General features: G+C 43.3%; 1 protein-coding gene across 2 annotated transcripts in view; it reads left to right on the top strand.

The window, feature by feature from the left end:
- Positions 1-22,659, top strand: part of LOC134336800 (LHFPL tetraspan subfamily member 7 protein) — a 364,145-nt gene that overhangs the window by 35,985 nt on the left and 305,501 nt on the right. The window lies entirely within an intron of this gene.

Raw genomic sequence — 22,659 nt, 5'->3', positions numbered from 1 at the left:
ATGAGTGAAAGTGAAAATGGACAGCTTAAGTTGGAGGGAAAGGTTAGATTGAACATGGAGTAGGTTAAAAGGTTGGCTCAACATCATGGGCTTAAGAGCTTGTACTGTGCTGTGTTGTTCTGTGTTATCATACCTATCATTCAGCTTGGTGACATAAAGTATTCTCTGAAAACAGGAGACATTCTTACTTGTGTCATCTATTTTATGAACCTTTGAAATAGGTTAGAGTTACTTTCATATTGCAAACTCCAAAATATTCTTGAGTGGGAGGGTTGTTGCAGGGGTCATGTCAATTGCAACACTTATTTTGTGGGTGGGAAATGAAATTCTCTGTTGAAAATAAGGTGTGACAGAATTCCTTCATCACACCATCAATCTATTTCAAAAATTCATACTTGGATGACACTTATTTCCATCTCTTGCTCCACTGAGAAGGGTTGATGTAAGTTCTTATGGAAAGAGGCCATTAAAAAACCATAAGTCAAAGGAGCCATTCGGCCCATTGAGTCTGCTCTGTCTTTCCATCATGGCTCATTTATTATCTTTCTCAACCCCATTCTTCTGCCTTCTCCTCGTAACCTTTGATGTCCCTACTAATCAAGAACCTATGAACCTCTACTTTAAATATACCCAATGAGGTGGCCTCTGAGGCCATCTGTGGCAATGAATTTCACATATTCACCACCCTCTGGCTAAAGTTATTCCTTCTCATCTCTGTTCTAAAGAGTTGTTCTTGTATCAGTCAGCTGGAGGTCCATTTATTGGGAAAGTTCTAGTCAACCATTTACAATTGTTTAGGTATACTGACCCAAAATATAGCCAATAAAAATGCTGAGCATTTTTTTTCAAACATTACCCAACCCAACCTCAGGGCTATGGATTAGATAGCGAGGCTTAATATATGTGGTCAGTTTTCTGATGCAGGTTCACAGATGACCAGGTCTAATGAATTCAATTCAGAGTTTGTTGCTGAACTTATGTGCTCATTTCTCCTATTTTATTTCCATTCAGGACGAGGCCATTTGGCCAATTGATTCTATGCTAGTTCGCAGCGGGTCTGCATCAGTCCCATCCCCCTCTTATTTCACTGCACAGTAACCTAATTTCTTGCACATGGCCATAAGTTACCTCCTGAATTTTCTGCTATCCATCTGTACAGTTAACCAACCAAGCAGAATGTGTTTCTGATGCCGGAGCACACAGATGTGACTTGCATAGTCATAGGTCCACCTTGCAAACTCCATACGGTCAGCGCCTGAGGACAGGATCAAACCTGGCTCACAAAATTCAAACACGAGGAAATCTGCAGATGCTGGAAATTCAGGCAACACACGCAAAAAATGCTGATGAACACAGCAGGCCAGGCAGCATCTATAGGAGGAGGTATAGTCGACATTTCGGGCCGAGACCCTTCGTCAGGACTAACTGAAAGAAGAGATAGTAAGAGATTTGAAAGGGGGAGGGGGAGGGGGAGATCTGACATGATAGGAGAAGACAGGAGGGGGAGGGATGGAGCTAAGAGCTGGAAAGTTGATTGGCAAAAGGGATACGAGGCTGGAGAAGGGAGAAGATCATGATCATGATCCTCTCCCTTCTCCAGCCTCGTATCCCTTTTGCCAATCAACTTTCCAGCTAATTCACATTATGTGAAAATTACTTTCACATAATTCAACACTGAACCGAGCGTCACTAGCTAAACCCCCGTCATTGGTTGCCAACGTGTTCATCCCTGCTGTTCGCCTTCCTGTCGCATTTTCTCTCAAGACACATTTGAGTACAGGAGATGAGATGTTATGTTGGAGTTGCGTAAGACATTGGTGAGACCTAATTTGCAGTTTTGGTCACCTACCAACAGGAAGGATGTAAATAAAGTTGAAAGAGTACAGAGAAAATTTACAAGACGTTGCCAGGACTGGAGGACCTGAGTTATAAGGAAAGATTGAGTAGGTTATGACTGTATACCTTGCAATGTAGAAGATTGAGGGAGATTTGATAGAGGAATACAACATTATGTATTGACAGGGCAAATGCAAGCAGGCTTTTTCCACTGAGCTTGGGTGAGATTGCAACTAGAAGTCGTGGGTTAAGGGTGAAAGATGAAATGTTTAACGGAAATTGAGGGGAAGCTTCTTCCCACAAAGGGTGCGGAACGAGCTGCCAGTGCAAGTGATGCATGTGAGCTTGATTCCAAAGTTTAAGAGAAGTTTGGATAGGCACTTGGATGGCAGGGGTATGGAGGGCTATGGTCCGGGCGCAGGTTGATGGGGGTTGGCAACTTAAATGGCTGTTCTTTTCTAAGGTTCTATGACAGTACTTCAAATCTCTCCCGTTAGCACTATTTCACTTACAGTGTCCTGTAACCCGTTCTCTCACATTGTCCATCACCTCCGCTGTACCTGTCCTGCCACATGCTTGGGGAGCTTTGCAGTGGCCAGATAGCATATCAAGCAATACCTCCTTGGGAAATGGGAGGAAACGGGTGTACTTGGAGAAACCCACACCATCACAGGGAGAACATGCAAGCAGCAGCAGGGGACATGTTTTTATGATTTGGGGGGTGGGAAGTTTAAAGAGGGGCAAGTTTTTTTTACATAAAGTTCAGTAGATGCCTGGAATAGATTACTAGGAGTATTAGTGGAAGCAGGCAGTTTGAAGGACTTCAAGAGGCATTTAGATAGTCACATGAATATGAAAGAACAGAAGGATAAGGATGGTATACAGAAGGAAGGTGTTTTGTATAGATTAGCATCAAAATCAACATGGGCTGAATGACCTGTCCAATGGCTGTACTGTTCTATTTTCATTCCTTCTCAGATCGTGTTTTATTCACCTGAAATATTTGTTTGACTTGTTATAATGTACACCTGGCCAGCTTCCCTCACTCAAACATTTATCAATCTGTTCCTTCTGGTACTCATGTCCAAGCTTTGTTCAAATCCTATTTTTCCATCACACTATAATTCTCTGTTCATCATTAGTTTCTGGTTCAGCAAGAAATTAATTTATCGTTTAGCTGAAGACCTGACGCAGACTGGGAGATCGTTTTGCTGAACACCTACACTCTGTCCGCAAGAGAAAGCAGGATCTCCCAGTGGCCACACATTTTAATTCCACGTCCCATTCCCATTCTGGTATGTCTATCCACGGTCTCCTCTACTGTAAAGATGAAGCCACACTCAGGTTGGAGGAACAACACCTTATATTCCGTCTGGGTAGCCTCCAAGCTGATGGCATGAACATTGACTTCTCAAACTTCCGCTAATGCCCCCACCTCCCCCTTGTACCCCATGGGGTATTTATTTATTTATATACGCACATTCTTTTTCTCTCACCTTTTTCTCCCTCTGTCTCCCTCACTATACCCCTTGCCCATCCTCTGGGTTTCCCCCCCTCCCCCTTTTCTTTCTCCCTAGACCTCCTGTCCCATGATCCTCTCATATCCCTTTTGCCAATCACCTGTCCAGCTCTTGGCTCCATCCCTCCCCCTCCTGTCTTCTCCTATCATTTCGGATCTCCCCCTTCCCCTCCCACTTTCAAATCTCTTACTATCTCTTCCTTCAGTTAGTCCTGACGAAGGGCCTCGGCCCGAAATGTCGACTGTACCTCTTCCTAGAGATGCTGCCTGGCCTGCTGCATTCACCAGCAACTTTGATGTGTGTTGCAATGAATTTAAAAAATCCTTCTCCTTGTTCTTAAATCCTCTGTGGCTTCTTCCTTCCCTATATCTGAGATACCTGAGTAACACACACAGAATCCTGGAGGAACTCAGCAGGTCAGGCAGCATCCATGGCAAAAAAAAAAATGCTGGATGAACTCAAACAACACACACAAAATGCTGGAGGAATTCAACAAACCGGGCAGCATCTATGGAAAAAGAGTATACAGTCAACGATTTGGGCCGAGACCCTTCATCAGGACTGCTGAGTTCCACCAGCATTTTGTGTGTGTTGCTTGGATTTCCAGCATCTGTCGAACTTTCTCTTGTTTGTGTCTGGAGGAACTCAGCAGACCAGGCAGTGAGCAAACAGCTTACGTTTCAGGCCGAGTCCCTTCTTCAGGGCTGAGCTGCTTTCATCCTGGCCTCTAGAATATTTTTGAGTTTAATCACTGCAATTTAACGGATGCGTGTTTGGCTTCCTGGGTCCTGAGCTTTAGGATTCCTTTCCTCTTCCCTTCTCTACTTTAGGGAGCTCAAAAACCATTTCTCTCACTGGGCTTTTGATCATCTGCCCTAAATATTGACAGTGAACCATATAAAGATGTTTCGTTTAACAGTGTGCTTGCAAAGTGCTTTGAGATGTGAGCAAACATACTGTATAAGTACATGGTGTGGATAAACAGGTTTACTTCAGAGTCATGAGTTTTCTGATTAAAATTTCACCGGAGCACCTGATTTGTGTTAATCCTGTCAGGCTTGTAACCTTTTTCAAGATGCCGCTGAGCTGCGGTCTCCATTGAGATCGTGGCTTGGACTAAGTTGCTTTTGAAGTTGGTTTTGGTGGCAGAGTGCGGAGTAAGAGATCAGGTCAGGGATTAGGGACTGTGATATGGAGGAGATAGAGGGCAGACCTCTGCACCACGATGAAGGGCAGTGACACGGACAGGTGATGAAGGATATCTGCAGCCCAGACTCCATTCTGCGCTCGAATCCATGTGAGCAAGAGGCACGAGGAAGCGAGTGGGCAGGTCCGTTGGTGAATCTGGAGTTTGGGGTCCTGCCACCAGCTTGCCTGTGGGTCGAAGGCTGATCAGTAGTCCAGCTTTGGAGTGAGAAGGCCCTGTCTTTCCGTGCGTTGTGGGAGGGAGGAAAGGGGCTTGTTTATGCTGTTGTTGTTTTGTTGCTTGTGTTCTGTGTTGTTCTGCCGAGCATTGTGAGCATGCTGTGTTGGCACTGGAATGTATGGCAACGCTCGTGGCTGCCCCCAGCATATCCCTAGGCTGTGATAGTTAATGCAAATGACACATTTCACTGTATATTTCGATGTACAAGTGCTAAATAAATCTGAATCTGTGCTCTGAGAGAATCACTCCACTGTATAAAGTGCAATCTTTCAGAATAGCTAAGGCACTGTGTACCTAACCAGGCAGGTGTGAAAGTGTCAATGAAGGGTATTGGATTCTTCTGATACCTTGGTCAACCATCACTCAGTGCAATTCTTTTTCATTCTCTTTCCCTTTCTCCTATGGTCCACTCTCCTCTCCTATCGGATTCCTTCTTCTCCAGCCCTTTTCCTTTCCCACCCACCTGGCTTCATCTTCTACCTATCCTCTTTCCCCTCCCCCCACCCCACCTTTTTATTCTGGCATCTTCCCCCTTCCTTTCCAGTCCTGAGGAAGAGTCTCAGCGCAAAACATCGACTGCTTATTTGTTTCCATAGATGCTGCCTGACCTGCTGAGTTCCTCCAGCATTTTGTGTGTTGCTCTGGATTTCCAGCATCTGCAAAATCTCTTGTTTATTTTTACTTCATTGTCTTGCTTGCAGAATGATCCTGCTCGATATCCCTATGTTATAAAAGTGGCTATTTTAAAGAAATTAACTAATTGTATTGTAAATAGTTTGGAAGGTGTGTAGCTCAGGTGGCTGATGGTTGGTTTGAATTGTTCTCCAATCTTGGCAATTTACTTGAAAACGTTTTGTCACTGTGAGGTGATACTGTCAATACGCTGGTGATGATAATGTGTCTTCTGAATGCCTGGCCTTTATATACTTTTCAATCAACAGGCATTCGGAGGACACACCACAATCAACAGCGCACTGACGATGTCTCCTCGCACGGTGACGAAATGTTTGCAAGTAACTTGCCAAGATTGGAGAACAGCTCAACCCAATCACTAATTACATTGTGCTTTGGGATATTGCAAAGGTTTGATAAGACTGAATATAAACTCTTTCTAAAATATGTCCAGTTTGCTCCTGTGTAATTCCAGTGAGAATTGTTTCCTAAATCATTGGTAATTTTGGTAAGAAAGACTGGATGTATTTAGAATATTCGTCTTCTCCAAAGAACAAAGGATGGTTTACCCTGTCACCAGTGGAAAAGCAAGCAAGCTGGTTTGGGGTAAAAACAGGAAGAATATGGGAGAAACACCAGGCAATCCATTTAAAAGGTGTCGAGATTGAACAAGACATTTGCCAAGAATATATAAAACGTTACAGCACAATACAGGCCCTTTGGCCCATGATATTGTGCTGGCCCTTTAACTTTCAAATCAATCTAACCATTCCCCCCTACAATAGCCCTCAATTTTTCTATCTCCCATGTGCCTTCCTAAGAATTCCTTAAATGCCCCTATATGGATAGCAAGAATGCACATTAGAATTAGGAAGATTATTGAACACAACTGTACAAGAGGAGAATAAAAAGTGTATTAGAAATACAAGCTCTCAGCACTGATGTACAGAAGTTTCTGATCTGATGGTGTTGACAGTTTATATGTGTGGAGACAGAGAAATGACAGCACTTTAGATTTATTTTGATCTCCTGCAGTCTCTGCAGGCAGACTCATTGAAAACTGAAGTGCTAAATTGTACACGGCAGACTGTAGACGGGTGTAGAGTTGTTAAGATTTTTCTGGCAGTCAGGAATATTGCAGTAAATCAGCATCCCTCAAAAATGTGACCAATTATTGTACCAACTTAGAACTGCCAGCATTGTTGTGGTGGGAATAGCTTCTTGCAGAGTGCTGTCAGTCAAACAATGCTCCACAGTGTAGCAGTGAGTAAAAACTAAGAAAAGTATTGGGGCCTGGGAGACTGACAAAGAGGTTTGCTTGACACTGGTCTGCACTAAGGTTGGGTTTGTAGTAGATTGTTTAGTTAAGATCACAAACATTGTGAATCATGTATAAAGGCATCCGTTAGTCTTGCGGGACCATGGATCTGCACCTGGAAAGTCTTCACTCTCCAGGGCACAGGCCTGGGCAAGGTTGTATGGAAGACCAGCAGTTGCCCATGCTGCAAGTCTCCCCTCGCCACAACACCGATGTTGTCCAAGGGAAGGACATTAGGACCCATACAGCTTGGCACCGGTGTCGTCGCAGAGCAATGTGTGATTAAGTGCCTTGCTCAAGGACACAAGGGCTGGGGCTCGAACTCACGACTTTCAGGTCACTAGTCCAATGCCTTAACCACTTGGCCACGTGCCCACATAAATCATGTATAATGGAGACATATTTCTGTGACCACCAAACCGCAGGAGGATGCTCCACAGTCTCTGACTGAGAATTTTTTGTGTGGTCAGAAAAAAAGCCTTGAGTAGGGTGGATGCTGTCCTGTGCATTTCTCTTGGAGTTAAGGTACAGTTCAAAGAAAGTTTATTATGAAAGTCCATATATGTCACCATATACAATCCTGAGATTCATTTTTTTTGTAGGCATTCACATAAATACAAGAAGTACAATAGAGTCAATGGAAGACTCTTCCCAACAGGACAGCCAACAACCGATGTGCAAATACAAATTGAGAGAAAAAGGAAGTAATAATAATAAATAAATAAACAAGCAATAAATATGAAGAAGGTGAGTTGCAGGGTCCTTGAAAGTGAGTCCATAGATTGTGGGAACATTTCAGTGATGGGCAAGTGAAGTTATCCCCTTTGGTTCAAGAGCCTGATGGTTGAGGGGTAATAACTGTTCCTGAACCTGGAAGTGTGGGTTTTGAGGCTAATGTACCTTCCTGGTTCAACTGACTTTATTTCTTACATCCTTCACATACATGAGGAGTAAAAATCTTTACGTTATGTCTCCGTCTAAATGTGCAATTTATAGTAATTTATAATAAATAGTATGTACAACAGGGCAGTCAATGTAACATAGAAATGCAGTTGTGTCAGCATGAATTAATCAGTCTGATGGCCTGGTGGAAGAAGCTGTCCCGGAGCCTGTTGGTCCTGGCTTTTATGCTGTGGTACCGTTTCCCGGATGGTAGCAGCTGAAACAGTTTGTGGTTGGGGTGACTAGGGTCCCCAATGATCCTTCAGGCCCCTTATACACACCTGTCTTTGTAAATGTCCTGAATAGCGGGAAGTTCACATCTACAGATGCACTGGGCTGTCCGCACCACTCTCTGCAGAGTCCTGCGATTGAGGGGAGTACAGTTCCCATACCGGGCAGTGATGCAGCCAGTCAAGATGCTCTCAATCGTGCCCCTGTAGAAAGTTCTTAGGATTTGGGGACTCATGCCACCCTCTTCAATCATCTGAGGTGAAAGAGGCGCTGTTGTATTTTTTTTTCACCACACAGCCAGTATGTACAGACCACGGAAGATCCTCGGTGATGTAGATGCCGAGGAACTTAAAGCTGTTCACCCTCTCAACCCCAGATCCATTGATGTCAATAGGGGTTAGCCTGTCTACGTTCCTCCTGTAGTCCACATCCAGCTCCTTTGTTTTTGCAACATTGAGGGAGAGGTTATTCCCTTGACACTGCTGTGTTGGGGTGATAACTTCCTCTCTGTAGGCTGTCTCTTATTTGAGATTAGGCGAATCAATGTAGTATCATCAGCAAATTTAATTGGCAGATTGGAGCTGTGGGTGGTGACACAGTCATGGGTATACAGAGAGTAAAGGAGGGGGCTTAGGGCACAGCCCTGAGGGGCTCCTGTGTTGAGAGTCAGAGGGGCAGAGGTGAAGGAGCCCACTCTTACTAGCAGCAGTGAGAAGAGAGCAGGACATGGAGGTGGGAGGTTCTTGATGATGGATGCTGTTTCCTGGTGACAGTGCACAGTGTAAGGTGTGTTCAGTGGTGGGGAGAACTCTTCCCATGATGGACTGAGCTGTATCCACAACCTTCGTAGGCTTTTCCGTTCAAGGGCAGTGGTGTTTCCATACCAAGCCCTTGTTGCCCCCAGTCAATATACTCTTCGCCCTGCATCTAGAGAAGTTTGTCAAAGTTTTAGATGATATGCTCAATCTTCTAAGAAAGTTGAGGCACTTCCATGCTTTCTTCATATGGACCCAGGACAGATCCTCTGAAATGATACTACGGAGGAATTATCATCTCCAGCTCTGATTTCCCCGATGAGTACTGGCTCATGGACCCCTGGTTTCAGAGTATGTGGAAGTGTTCATTGCGCCTCCAGATGGATGGAACAAATACTAGCTTGTTAGGCTTGCTGGACCATACATTGAAGGAGACTTGAGGCCTTGTTGCTAATCTGAGATCATTGTTTAGATCGGAGGTCCCAAATCCTTTTTATGCCATGGGCCTCAACCATCAACTGAGGGGTCCCTGGTTTAGATAATGTGATTGGGATAATAAAGGACATAGGCACTTCCAGTGCCCATTCAATAAAATGCTAAATCATTGAAAGTGAAACACACCCTGAGAATGAAAGGCTGAATGTATGAAGAGAGTTTACTGGCTATGACTCGGTAGTCATGGAGTTCAGAAGGTTGAGGGGGTCTGGGAAGGATGTTTCCAAAAATGATCCCGGGACTGAAAGGGTTAAAGGGTGAACACGAGAAATTGTTTGATGGCACTAGGCCTGTAGATTAGAAGAATGGGGGAGGGAGGAGTGGGATCTCATTGAGACCTACTGAATATTGAAAGGACTAGATAGATTGGAGGTGCAGAGGATGTTTCAAAATAGAGGGAGAGTCTGGGACCAGAGGGCATAGTCTCAATACAAGACATTCTCTTCATTTCTGTTGTGAAGGGAATTTCTTTAGGTATAGGGTAGTGAATCTGTAGAATTCATTGCCATGGATGCTGTGATGGTCAAGTCGAAGGGTATATTTAAGTCAGAGGCTGATAGGTTCTTGATTAGTGAGGGATAGGGGGAGAAGGCAGGAGAGTGTGGTTGACAGGAATAATAAATCAGCCATCATTGAATGATGGAGCAAACTCAAAGCATCAAGAAGCTAAGTTCTGCTTCTATGTCCTGTTTAAATTCACAAAACTCTTGTACAGAGTGGATCCAAGGGCACAGCCTCAGAATAAAAAGGATGTCCTGTAGAAGTGAATTTCTTCAACTGGAATATGGTGAACCTGTGGAATTTGTTGCCATGGAGGGCTGTGGAGGCCAAATCATTTGGATGCATGAGCGGCTTGATAGGTTCTTGATTGGTGATGGTGGGGGGTGGGGGTGGTTTGAGGGTTGTGGGAAGAAGGTGGGAGAATGGAGCTGAGAAAGAAATCAGCCACGGTTGAATGGGGCAGACTCAATGGGAGGAGAGGTCTAATTCTGCCCTATATGTTATGGTTGCCACTGCTGACCAACATTCAGTGACCCCCTCCATCAGAATTTCAGATGTGTTGGAGGAGGGGTTGGAAGGTCACTTCCCTATTGTCAATTGGGAACTTGCCACCACAAGCGATTCAAAACCCTTTGGAAGAATCTGTCCATCGTCTATTGCATAACACACAAAGTACTCCAGAGTTAGACATCTGCAGTCTCACGTGTGGCCATCATCCGTTGACTGGACCACAACACGTAGAGAAACCTGGCAAGAAGAAAGCTGCTGTTCAGAAAATGAATTATAGCAATATTTAAAAAAAATATTGCTGAGTGAGTACAAGAAAATTCTGTGGCCTCAGGCAATTAATGTGCATTATTGAAAGCATTGCAATTTCTGCTGAAAAGATCAGACACCTTGTCTCGAGTATAATTCATCTGCAGACCAGAGTGCAGAAAGGGATACGCCTTTAAGAAGCATTCTCTTCCTCGATAAGCAGGAATTGAGCGAGTAAATTTTAACAAGGTGGCATTTGTTCCTCTGTTTTCCCCCATACTATCTATCCCTCTGGCTGTAATTGTTTTCTGAAAGCTGCTGTACCCAACCTAGCAAACACAAGCAGTGGGCACCTCTGCTTATCGGAGGTCTATCTTCTGTTTTTTTGTTTAACTCCAGTCCCCTGGGTCACACTGTCAGTGAAGCATCCACTCATTCTGTCAGATTCACTGCACCGAGCCGCCGCCGGCCCCCTTTAGAAGTGGCCGCTGAGGATGGAGCAGGCTTTTTTTTTCCCCTCCCATCACAATTCTGCATTAGCCCGATTTTGGAAACAAAACTTACTGTGCCAGACGCCGTAGGAGCCCCAGCTGCTCCTTTCCGATCCAGTTTGGGGAAGAAAAGGAACAAATGAGCTCCCTTCCAGTCGCTTGTCCCTGTATTGACTTCATCCAGGTGGTCCTGAAGGACCCAGGTGCTGGGATGGGAAAATTGATCTCACTGTTTCAGATAGTCACTGGAGGATTTTCTTGGTACCTTCCTTAAATTTATCCAATTAAGAGTAATGATCTTTGTCAAGAATTGTAATTGTGAAAATCGCTCGCCAGCAGTGCTCGAATAATAATTTGATGAGTGACAGATTCTACGCCTCAGGGTAACTTGCTAGTCGCTGAGTGTGGTGGCCCTCAAACTGAATCATTGTAATGCTTAGCACTCTAAAGCTGGATTGCCATCATCTTCAGCAAGCCGCAATCATCTGAAGAGCTGCTTCACTTCACCTGAGATCATCATTAGGGCAGGTGAGAAGGAAGGGGCTCATCAGCTCATTTGTTCTCCCGCTGGCAGCAGAATGGCATCTCGGGATTACCCCGGGTATGTAATTAAAACCCAATCTAAATCCAATTAAACATGGCCAATCTGAACCCAACCCGTCAGGTCCTATTGGACACGGGTCAGGTTGCCAGCTTTGTAAACCTTTCTAGCTGTTGTACTTTATGTGGGATATGGGGGAATGCTGGCACAGGTTGGGCACCTCTTATCCGAAATTCCAAAATCCGAAAAATTTTTTGAGCACTGACATGATATCACAAATAGAAAATTCCACAGGGCAGTTGTCTTGGTGCACCACAGACATTTCTGAGAGGTGATCTCACGTATGTAATGAACGGAAGTTAATGAAAAATAGCAAAACACTGCATAAAGTAAAAAAATGAAGATCACAACTGTGTATTGAAAGAATAAACTCGTCAGCGTTGGAGGGAATGTATGCCGCTTAATGGTATGCTGAACACGAAACAAGCAAAGATCTGTTACGACAAACTGAAAATTGAAGGTAGTTGTGAATACTCAGCAGAATGGTTGCAGGAATTTAAGAAAAGGCATGGCGTTAAATTTTTAAACATTTAAAAAAAAATTTTAAATAAATCGTTTGCAGATCATGAAGCAGCAGAGAAATTCATTGATAAGTTTACAAAGATCATCGCCGATGAAAATCTAACACCAGAAGAAGTCTACAATGCTGATTGTTTTTACACCTTATATAAATCCTAAAAAAATGTAGAATACAAATACTGTACTGTAACCTTTTAATCAAAACAGGCAGAGACTGAAAGCCTGCTTTTGTTTGCTGTTATTCAACATCTGATACAGGCGTCCCAATGATGCTATTGTTACCTTGCACACATTATATTCTCATTATATTAAAGGCATGTCATATTTTTTTACTGTAAGTACATGTGTGATGAACAAATGTAAGACAAACACTGCTTACCAGTAGCACATAAATACAGAGTCAGAAATGATGATGATCCTAAGCTATCTCATTATATATTCTGAAATCTGAAACACTTCAGCATTTCAGATAAGGGGTACTCAACCTTTATATGTTTCTGCACTGAGTTGCCCTTAAACTGTGTACCTTCCTGGGCTATTTCAAACGGCAGTTAAAAGCCAACTGTGTGTGTGAAATCACATGTACACTCAGTGGTGAATAAGCACTTCTTGGGCCTCAAGCCAGGTACAGGTATTGATCATAACCGATGTTTCGCAGAGCAACTCTGCCATCTTCTTCAGGGGTGATGCCTGGGCGTGTCTGGTCTTGTGGTATGTATATCAAAAGCCTTTGGCTTGGCACAAAAGTTTGCAGAGCAGCATATATCAGGCAGCTGGGACACACGTTGGAAACACCCCAGGGAGCACAGGAGGTGTATCCGTTTGGGCTACCCGGAGAAATCGGCGGTAGCAGAACATTGCATTCGCTGTGGCCATAGGATTGACTACTGTGTCGTGCCAACGGCTTTCGGGACCGCCTAGTAAAGGAAGCCATTGAAATAAAACTAGAGGAAAAGAATTTTAACAGAAACAAAGATCTCCCTCTAAGTAAGAAGCGGAATTTGATTGTAAACAAGGTGGGAGTGCGGAAGCCTGATTGGATTTGAACTAACTAACCGGGACAGATGGAATACAGGGATCTAAATACCACCGGGCTAGATATGCCCAGGCATCATCCCCGAAGAAGATGGCAGAGTTTGTTATCGAAATGCCAGTTATAATCGATACCTGTACCCGGCTGGAAGTCTGAGAAGAGTTTATTTGTCATGTATGCCAGGAAAGCACTAGATCCTTTTTTCACTCAGTGGCCATTTCATTAGGTACACCTGTACACCTGATTATTAATGCAAATATCTAACCAGCCACTCACATGGCAGCAACTCAACACATAAAAGCATGCAGACATGGTCAAGAGGTTCAGTTGTTCAGTCCAAACATCAGAATGGGGAAGACATGTGATCTAGTGACTTTAACCATGGCATGTTTGGTGCCAGATGGGGTGGTCTGAGTATCTCAAAAAATGCAGAAATCTTCTGGGACTTCCACACACAACAGTCTCTAGAGTTTACAGAGAATGGTACAACAAACAAAAAACATCTAGTGAGCGGCAGTTCTCTGGACGAAAACCCCTTGTTAAAGAGAGAGGTCAGAGGAGAATGCCACACTGGTTCAAGCTGACAGGAAAATGACAGTAACTCAAATAACCACACAGTGGTGTGCAGAAGATCATCTCTGAATACATAACACGTCAAACCTCAGAGTGGATGGCCTACAGCAGAAAATCACGAATGTGTTCTCAGTGGCCGCATTTACCGAATAAAGAGGTCACAGATTGTGGATTGGACATGGCAAGGTCAGCTTTGAGAGTCTGATAGATTTTTATAGGAAAAACAAAATACTGGAAATACTCAGCCAGATCAGCAACATCTGTGGAGAAAGAAACAAATTTAATGCTTTGGATTTGTGCACTGGTCTCAGACTAGGCTAAAATAACTTAAATCTCTTATCAGTACAGCTGGAAGATTGCTAATATAAACCATTTGTATTAATTATGCTGGACACTCTGTCACCAGTGTGCTGTCATACCCACAGCAGCTTACCTTAACCGCTATCTATTACTGTTCTAAGCTTTTCATTCCAGATTTATTTAATTAAGTGGATTTTAATCTGCATAGTAGTGGTTAGATTTGAGTGCAATTTATTTGGACAAACCCATATTCAACCAGTTAAATACTAAGAATCTTTAAGTTGCAGTTTGCAAGACAATCATCAATTCCTTGCAAATCGATTTTTGGAAACCTTTGTACTGGGGATACATTCACAGTTATGATTCTGATGGAAAGTCAATGACCTGAAGCTCCCTCTTTTGATGCTGCTCGGCTTGTTGAACACTGCTGGCATTTTCTATATTTATTGCAGATTTTCAGCATTTGCCATGTTGGTAACTGTATTTGTTTACAATTGTCTTTGGCCACTGGCTAGTGGCTAGGATTACCTCACTGACTCACTCACTCTCTTGCTGGAGGAACTCAGCAGATCAGTCAGTGTCTCTGGAGATGAATAAAGAATCAACGTTTTAGGCTGAGACCCTTCGTGAGGATCAGGACCTGTTAAAGGCACTCAGCCCAAGACATTGACTCTTTACTCCTCTCCATAGATGCTGCCTGACCTGCTGAGTTCTCCAGCATTTTTTGTGTGGGTTACTCTAGATTTCCAGCATCTCTTGTGTTCATGGCCTGGACGTCAGTTTATGCTTGATGACTCTCCTGAGATATTTTGTTATGTTCTTGGCTTTGTATAAACAAGTTGTTGCTGTTTTTGGACTGACTGACCCAGTTCCTGCTTCAGTTAGCCTATCAAGCCTTAATTCATATTTAAATACACAGATTTGTCTTCATGAAAGAGTCATCAGGGAAGGCTGATGAGACCAAAAGGCAGTGTGCCAACTTGCATGTGTAATTTTCCAGATATTTAAAAAGTTGTAATGGGTTTAACTACAAAAGTTGAAGCAGATCTCCAATGGGTTGTTTAAAACAAAAGTCCTTCGGAAGATCTGTACTTTCACCGAGCCAGAATCCAGTGGTTATGATCATATTGGTTCAGAATGACCAGTGCTTTATGCCTTAATAGAATAGGATAGAGGTTTTAACAGTGTGATTAGCATATACCCACATTAGATTTTGCGGATGCTGGCAATCTGGAACGCACACACAAAATGATGGAGGAACTTCGGAAGGTCAGGCAGCATCTATGGAGAGAAATAAACAGTCAATGTTTCAGGCTGAGACCCTACGTTAGGACTGGAAAGCGCAACAAGGAAGAAACCAGAATGAGAAGGTGGTGGGAGGGGAAGAAGTACAGGCTTGTATTTCTTTCATCCTCCACCTTCTTATCCTGGCCCCTTCCCCCTTCCTTTTCTGTCCGAATAAATAGATTAAAATATGCTGTTGTTCCCTTGCTGTCTAACCTCACTGGACTATCTGCGCTCCTCCAATTATGGACTTACTGAGCAAAATCAATCCCATTAGCTTATTTTCCTCTAATTATCAAGGCCTTTAAAATCTCTACTTCCCTATTCCTCTCTTTTCCTTTAGGACGTTCCTCAGAATCTAATTTTGACAACCCTCTTATCAAGTATCCTAATATCAAGGATTATTCAGTTTTATGTATATAAGACTCTGAGTAATCTAGCTCAGGGGCAGGCAACCTTAAGCACAAATGATTTTCTAGCATGTGTTATTCATTAATTTGAGGTAAAACATAACTAGATGTATTTAAATGGATAATACCCATACTTCAAGTTTTTATGGCAATTATCTGGCCCACCATCTGCACACTAATATGCGATCTGGCCCACAGAGGCAAAAAGGTTGCCAACCCCGATCTGTGGTTTGATATTTAATGTTCTGTGTGTTTTTTGGCATTTTTGCTGTTTGCATGGTTCGTTTTTTTCCACATTGGGTGTATCTTTGTTTTGTGGCTGTCTGTGGGAAGGCAAATTTCACAGTTATATACTGCAAATATATTCTGATAATAAATGTACTTACATTTTATTCAAAGATTTATTTACTTTCAAAGTATGTATGCAGTATTCAACTCTGAGATTCTTCTTTTCCAGATAGCCAAAAAACAAAGAAAACCATGAAAGTCAGTTCAAAGAAAAGCAGCAAGTCCACACCCGCACTAAAAAAGAAAGGCAATGCGATCATCACCCCCCAAACCCTCACTCCCCCACACAAAATGCAACAAGAACATTGACACCCAAATACCCCTCCCTCAACAAAAAAAAACTGAGAAAGAACGGGCGGCAACACAGAATATAAAAACCATTAGACTGAAAAAGTCCATAGTCCAGATCCATAAATGTAGAACCTTGGTAATATCCTTCAACATCATTGAAAGAGAGAGACACCATTTGAATGCAAAGGCCCACCCTACAGGCATAGCGATTGGCCACATAGGCTCCTTCTTCTATGTAGTGTTTGTCTTATGATTTTCAATTTTGTCTTGTACTTTTATGACTATATTGATTTATCTTCATTTTTACAATCTACATAAAGCACTTTGAGCCTGCATCTTAATGTATGAAAGGTTCTATATAAATAAAGCTAAATAAATAAAGGCATCCGTTAGTCTTGTGAGACCATGGATCTGCGCCTGGAAAGTCTTCACTCTCCAGGGCACAGGCCTGGGCGAGGTTGTATGGAAGACCAGCAGTTGCCCATGCTGCAAGTCTCCCCTCTCCATGACACCAATGTTGTCCAAGGGAAGGGCATTAGGACCCATACAGCTTGGCACCAGTGTCGTCGCAGAGCAATGTGTGATTAAGTGCCTTGCTCAAGGATACAACTCGTTGTCTCGGCTGGGGCTCGAACTCACGACCTTCAGGTTGCTAGGCCAATGCCTTAACCACTTGGCCACGTGCCCACAAATAACAAGTTATTATTATTATTCGAGTGTGTGTGTGTATGTGTGTGTATATATATATATATACGCGTGCGTGTGCATATGGGGAATGGGGGTAGGAAGAACTCTTGTTGACCGAACTTTTATTATTATTTTATTAATGTCTTCTTTTGTAATACTGTTCTGTAAAGTTATACCCTTTGTTAAAGGAGTTTCAGAAATAGAAAAGTGTAATTGACAAAAGAATCCTGAAAAGGGGTTAATCAGGCAGATCTTTATGGAAACAAAAAAATCGCAGAATTGGATTTCTATGTACACAAAACCTATTGGTCCTATTATTGCCAGCTTATTCAATCAACATGATGTGATTTTTTTTTTGATCTTGACAACTGACCTTAAAACCTTCTCATAGAACATAGAATAGTACAGCACAGTACAGGCCCTTTGGCCCACAATGTTGTGCCGACCCTCAAACCCTGCCTCCCATATAAGCCCCCACCTTAGATTCCTCCATATACCTGTCTAGTAGTCTCTTAAACTTCACTAGTGTATCTGCCTCCACCACTGACTCAGGCAGTGCATTCCACGCACCAACCACTCTCTGAGTAAAAAACCTTCCTCTAATATCCCCCTTGAACTTCCCACCCCTTACCTTAAAGCCATGTCTTCTTGTATTGAGCAGTGGTGCCCTGGGGAAGAGGCGCTGGCTATCCACTCTATCTATTCCTCTTATTATCTTGTACACCTCTATCATGTCTCCTCTCATCCTCCTTCTCTCCAAAGAGTAAAGCCCTAGCTCCCTTAATCTCTGATCATAATGCATACTTTCTAAACCAGGCAGCATCCTGGTAAATCTCCTCTGTACCCTTTCCAATGCTTCCACATCCTTCCTATAGTGAGACGACCAGAACTGGACACAGTACTCCAAGTGTGGCCTAACCAGAGTTTTATAGAGCTGCATCATTACATCGCGACTCTTAAACTCTATCCCTCGACTTATGAAAGCTAACGCCCCATAAGCTTTCTTAACTACCCTATCCACCTGTGAGGCAACTTTCAGAGATCTGTGGACATGTACCCCGAGATCCCTCTGCTCCTCCACACTACCAAGTATCCTGCCATTTACTTTGTACTCTGCCTTGGAGTTTGTCCTTCCAAAGTGTACCACCTCACACTTCTCCGGGTTGAACTCCATCTGCCACTTCTCAGCCCACTTCTGCATCCTATCAATGTCTCTCTGCAATCTTCGACAATCCTCTACACTATCTACAACACCACCAACCTTTGTGTTGTCTGCAAACTTGCCAACCCACGCTTCTACCCCCACATCCAGGTTGTTAATAAAAATCACGAAAAGTAGAGGTCCCAGAACAGATCCTTGTGGGACACCACTAGTCACAATCCTCCAATCTGACTGTACTCCCTCCACCACCACCCTCTGCCTTCTGCAGGCAAGCCAATTCTGAATCCACCTGGCCAAACTTCCCTGGATCCCATGCCTTCTAACTTTCTGAATAAGCCTACCGTGTGGAACCTTGTCAAATGCCTTACTAAAATCCATATAGATCACATCCACTGCACTACCCTCATCTATATGCCTGGTCACCACCTCAAAGAACTCTATCAGGCTTGTTAGACACGATCTGCCCTTCACAAAGCCATGCTGACTGTCACTGATCAGACCATGATTCTCTAAATGCCCATAGATCCTATCTCTAAGAATCTTTTCCAACAGCTTTCCCACCACAGACGTAAGGCTCACTGGTCTATAATTACCCGGACTATCCTTACTACCTTTTTTGAACAAGGAAACAACATTCGCCTCCCTGCAATCCTCCGGTACCAATCCCGTGGACAACGAGGACATAAAGATCCTAGCCAGAGGCTCAGCAATCTCTTCTCTTGCCTCGTGGAGCAGCCTGGGGAATATTCCATCAGGCCACGTGGACTTATCTGTCCTAATGTATTTTAACAACTCCAACACCTCCTCTCCCTTAATATCAACATGCTCCCATCAACCTCACTCATATTGTCCTCACCATCATCAAGTTCCCTCTCATTGGTGAATACCGAAGAGAAGTATTCATTGAGGACCTCGCTCACTTCCACAGCCTCCAGGCATATCTTCCCACCTTTATCTCTAATCGGTCCTACCTTCACTCCTGTCATCCTTTTTTTCTTCACATAATTGAAGAATGCCTTGGGGTTTTCCTTTACCCTACTCGCCAAGGCCTTCTCATGCCCCCTTCTTGCTCTTCTCAGCCCCTTCTTAAGCTCCTTTCTTGCTTCCCTATATTCCTTAATAGACCCATCTGATCCTTGCTTCCTAAACCTCATGTATGCTGCCTTCTTCCACCTGACTAGATTTTCCACCTCACTTGTCACCCATGGTTCCTTCCCCCTACCATTCTTTATCTTCCTCACAGGGACAAATTTATCCCTTACATCCCGCAAGAGATCTCCATTAAACAATCAGTGAAAGATCAAGTGATGACTGTAAACTGTGACTACTTTGGATTCCGTTGGGCTCCTTGATATCTACCTTCATGCTTAAGTTATACATTCAGTGGCTACTTTATTTGGCACACCAGTACACTTGCTCCTTAGTGCAAATATCTAATCAGCTAATCACGTGGCATGGTCAAGTCTTTCAGTTGTGGTTCAGACCAAACATTAGAATGGGGAAGAAATGTGATCTGAGTGACTTTGACCGTGGAATGATTGTTGGTGCCAGACAAGATGGTTTGAATATCTCAGAAACTGCTCCTCTCCTGACGTTGTCACGCACTATAGTCTCCAGAGCTTAATAACAGTGATTATTAAGACTTAATAAAAACATCCAGTGTCTGGCAGTTGAATTGAATTGAATTGCCTTTATTTCTTACATCCTTCACATACACAAGGAGTAAAAATCGTTACATCACATCTCTGCCTGAATGTGCAAAGTGCAAATTATAGTAATTCTGTGGGTGAAAATGCCTTGTTAATGGGAAAAGTCAGAAGAGAATGGCCAGATTGTTTCAAGTAGACAGGAAGGTGACAGTAACTCAAACAATCACATGTTACCAAAGAGTTTTTAAAACACAAAATACCCTGCAGATGCTGGGGTCAAAGCAACATGCACAACATGCTGGAGGAACTCAGCAGGTCGGGCAGCATCCGTGGAAACGAACAGTCAACGTTTCAGGCCGAGATCCTTCGTCAGGACTGAAGAGGGAGGGGGCAGGGGCCCTATAAAGAAGGTGGGGGGAGGGTGGGAAGGAGAAGGCTGGTAGGTTCCAGGTGAAAAACCAGTAAGGGGAAAGTTCAAGGGGTGTTGGAGGGCAGGCAGGGAGGGGATAGGCAGGAAAGGTGAAGAAGAAATAGGGGAAAACACAATGGGTAGTAGAAGGAGGCAGAACCATGAGGGAGGTGATAGGCAGCTGGAGGAGGGGGCAGAGTGAAACTGGGATGGGGGAAGGGAGGGGGAGGGAATTACCGGAAACTGGAGAATTCAATGTTCATGCCCAGGGGCTGGAGACTACCCAGACGGTATATGAGGTGTTGCCCTTCCAACCGGAGTTTGGCCTCATCATGGTAGTAGAGGAGGCCATGTATGGACATATCCAAATGGGAAACTTGAGAGTTTTCAAGTTTCAGGTTTAATTATCATTCAGCCATACATGAATATAACCAAACAGAACAGCGACCCGCTGGGAAAACTTGCAGAATTCTGTTCTAACGTGATTATTTGAGTTACTGTTACTTTCCTATCAGCTTGAACCAATCTGGCCATTCTCCTGACCTCTCACAGTAGCTCAAATAACCAATGACAACAGAGGTAAGCAGAAGAGCATCTCTGAATGTACAAAGTGTGACAAATTTCAAATCACATGCCAGTGATAATAAACCTGATTCTGATTCTGAAAACGAACATACACCCAATGGCCACTTTATTAGGTACAGGACGTACCTAATAAAGTGGCTTCTGAGTGTGCATTGATGCCATTTTATGGAATATCTTTTTTTGGCATAAATTTAAGTTTGAAGAATTATTTCCTTATGGTAGTTGCCTGTCAAATTGTTCTCCTCTCATGTTAATTAGCTATTAATTAAATTGCACACATCTGGATATCAGCTTTTGAAGCCCGAAGCAAATGGAACAATCAAGTGTGTCATACATTCTATCTCCTAATCTGCAAATCAAAGCGTAATGTCCCATTCAATCCTGTTTATTCCTACTCAATAGAAACACATTATCATTAAAATAGATAGGTTTGAAGCATATCTAAGAGATAACTTCTAAATTCAGATGGGTTTTGTCTAAATAGGAATAGATTCTTTCTGCCGATTGGTAAATAGGTAACTAATTAACATAAATCATCACCAAGATAATTTAAGGAATAAAAGCTGGATTCTTTTACCTGCTCAACTATTCAGTACATCATGTAAATCTTTTAGCTCAGAGCCACTTTCCAGTACTAACTCCATTTCCCTTGATTCCCTCACAATCCAAAAAATCTTTCAATTGATTGGCCTATAAATATGGACTGGGGAATTATTTATAGGATATAGAATGCCCAGAATCCAGATGGGGTTTTAATGGAAATGTGTATACGTTTTTGAGAGAAAGTTAAAGCATGAACGGGGCTGAGAGTTGGCACTAGGAAGATAGCTGTCTTTGTGGCTTCCTTCCACATTCTACGTATCAAGACAAGTCAAGTTTATTGTCATTTAACTACATACATGTGTACCATCAGATGAGCTGATCATGGATTACAGGAGGAATGAAGACAGGCTCACTCTGATCATCAAAGTTGCTGGTGAACGCAGCAGGCCAGGCAGCATCTGTAGGAAGAGGTGCAGTCGACGTTTCAGGCCGAGACCCTTCGTCAGGACTAACTTCCTTCAGTTAGTCGACTGCTCCTCTTCCTACAGATGCTGCCTGGCCTGCTGCGTTCACCGGCAACTTTGATGTGTGTTGCTTGAATTTCCAGCATCTGCAGAATTCCTGTTGTTCACTCTGATCATTGCAGTTGAGAGGTTGAGTAGTTTTAAGTTCCTCGCTATACACGTCAACAAAGATTTCACCTGGACTGTACGCACAGGCTGTGTGGCAAAAAAAACCACAACAGCGTCTCTTCCACCTCAGGTGACTGAAGAAGTTTGGCACGAGCCCGCAAATCCTTAAGACCTTCTACAGGGGCACCATTGAGAGCTTCCTGACTGGCTGTATCACCGCCTGGTACGGGAACTGCACCAACCTTGACCGCTGGGCACTGCAGAGGGTGAGACGAACAGCCCTGCTCATCTGTGGACGTGAACTTCCCTCCACTGAGGACATTAACAGCAGCAGGTGCGTAAAGAAGGCCCGGAAGATCATCGGAGACACCAGTCACCCCAAGCATAAACTGTTTCAGCTGCTTCCGTCTGACAAATGGTACCACAGCATTAAAGCCAGGACCAGTAGGCTACGAGACAGCTTCTTTCTACAAGCCATTAGACTTATAAATTCACAGGTCTGTGCATTGTCACGGAGTCATAACGCAAAAGATTCTTACTCCCTTGCGTTATGGGATGGATGTAAGATTTAGATAAATTCAAATTCAAATGAGAGAACGTTTCTGTGAAGTATAAAGCATAGTAGCACACCTTACACACATACAACACACAATAACTTAGGGAAGTAAGGATAAAATCTACAGATGAATTTCATATAAAAAAAACAGAGTAAGGTGTGTAAATTAACTATTGTAAGGTACAGAATATATA

Source organism: Mobula hypostoma, chromosome 23 (assembly GCF_963921235.1).
Source record: "Mobula hypostoma chromosome 23, sMobHyp1.1, whole genome shotgun sequence".
Taxonomy (NCBI): Eukaryota; Metazoa; Chordata; class Chondrichthyes; order Myliobatiformes; family Myliobatidae; genus Mobula; species Mobula hypostoma.
The sequence above is the reverse complement of the archived record's forward strand: the minus strand, read 5'-3'. Positions and strand labels throughout refer to the sequence as shown.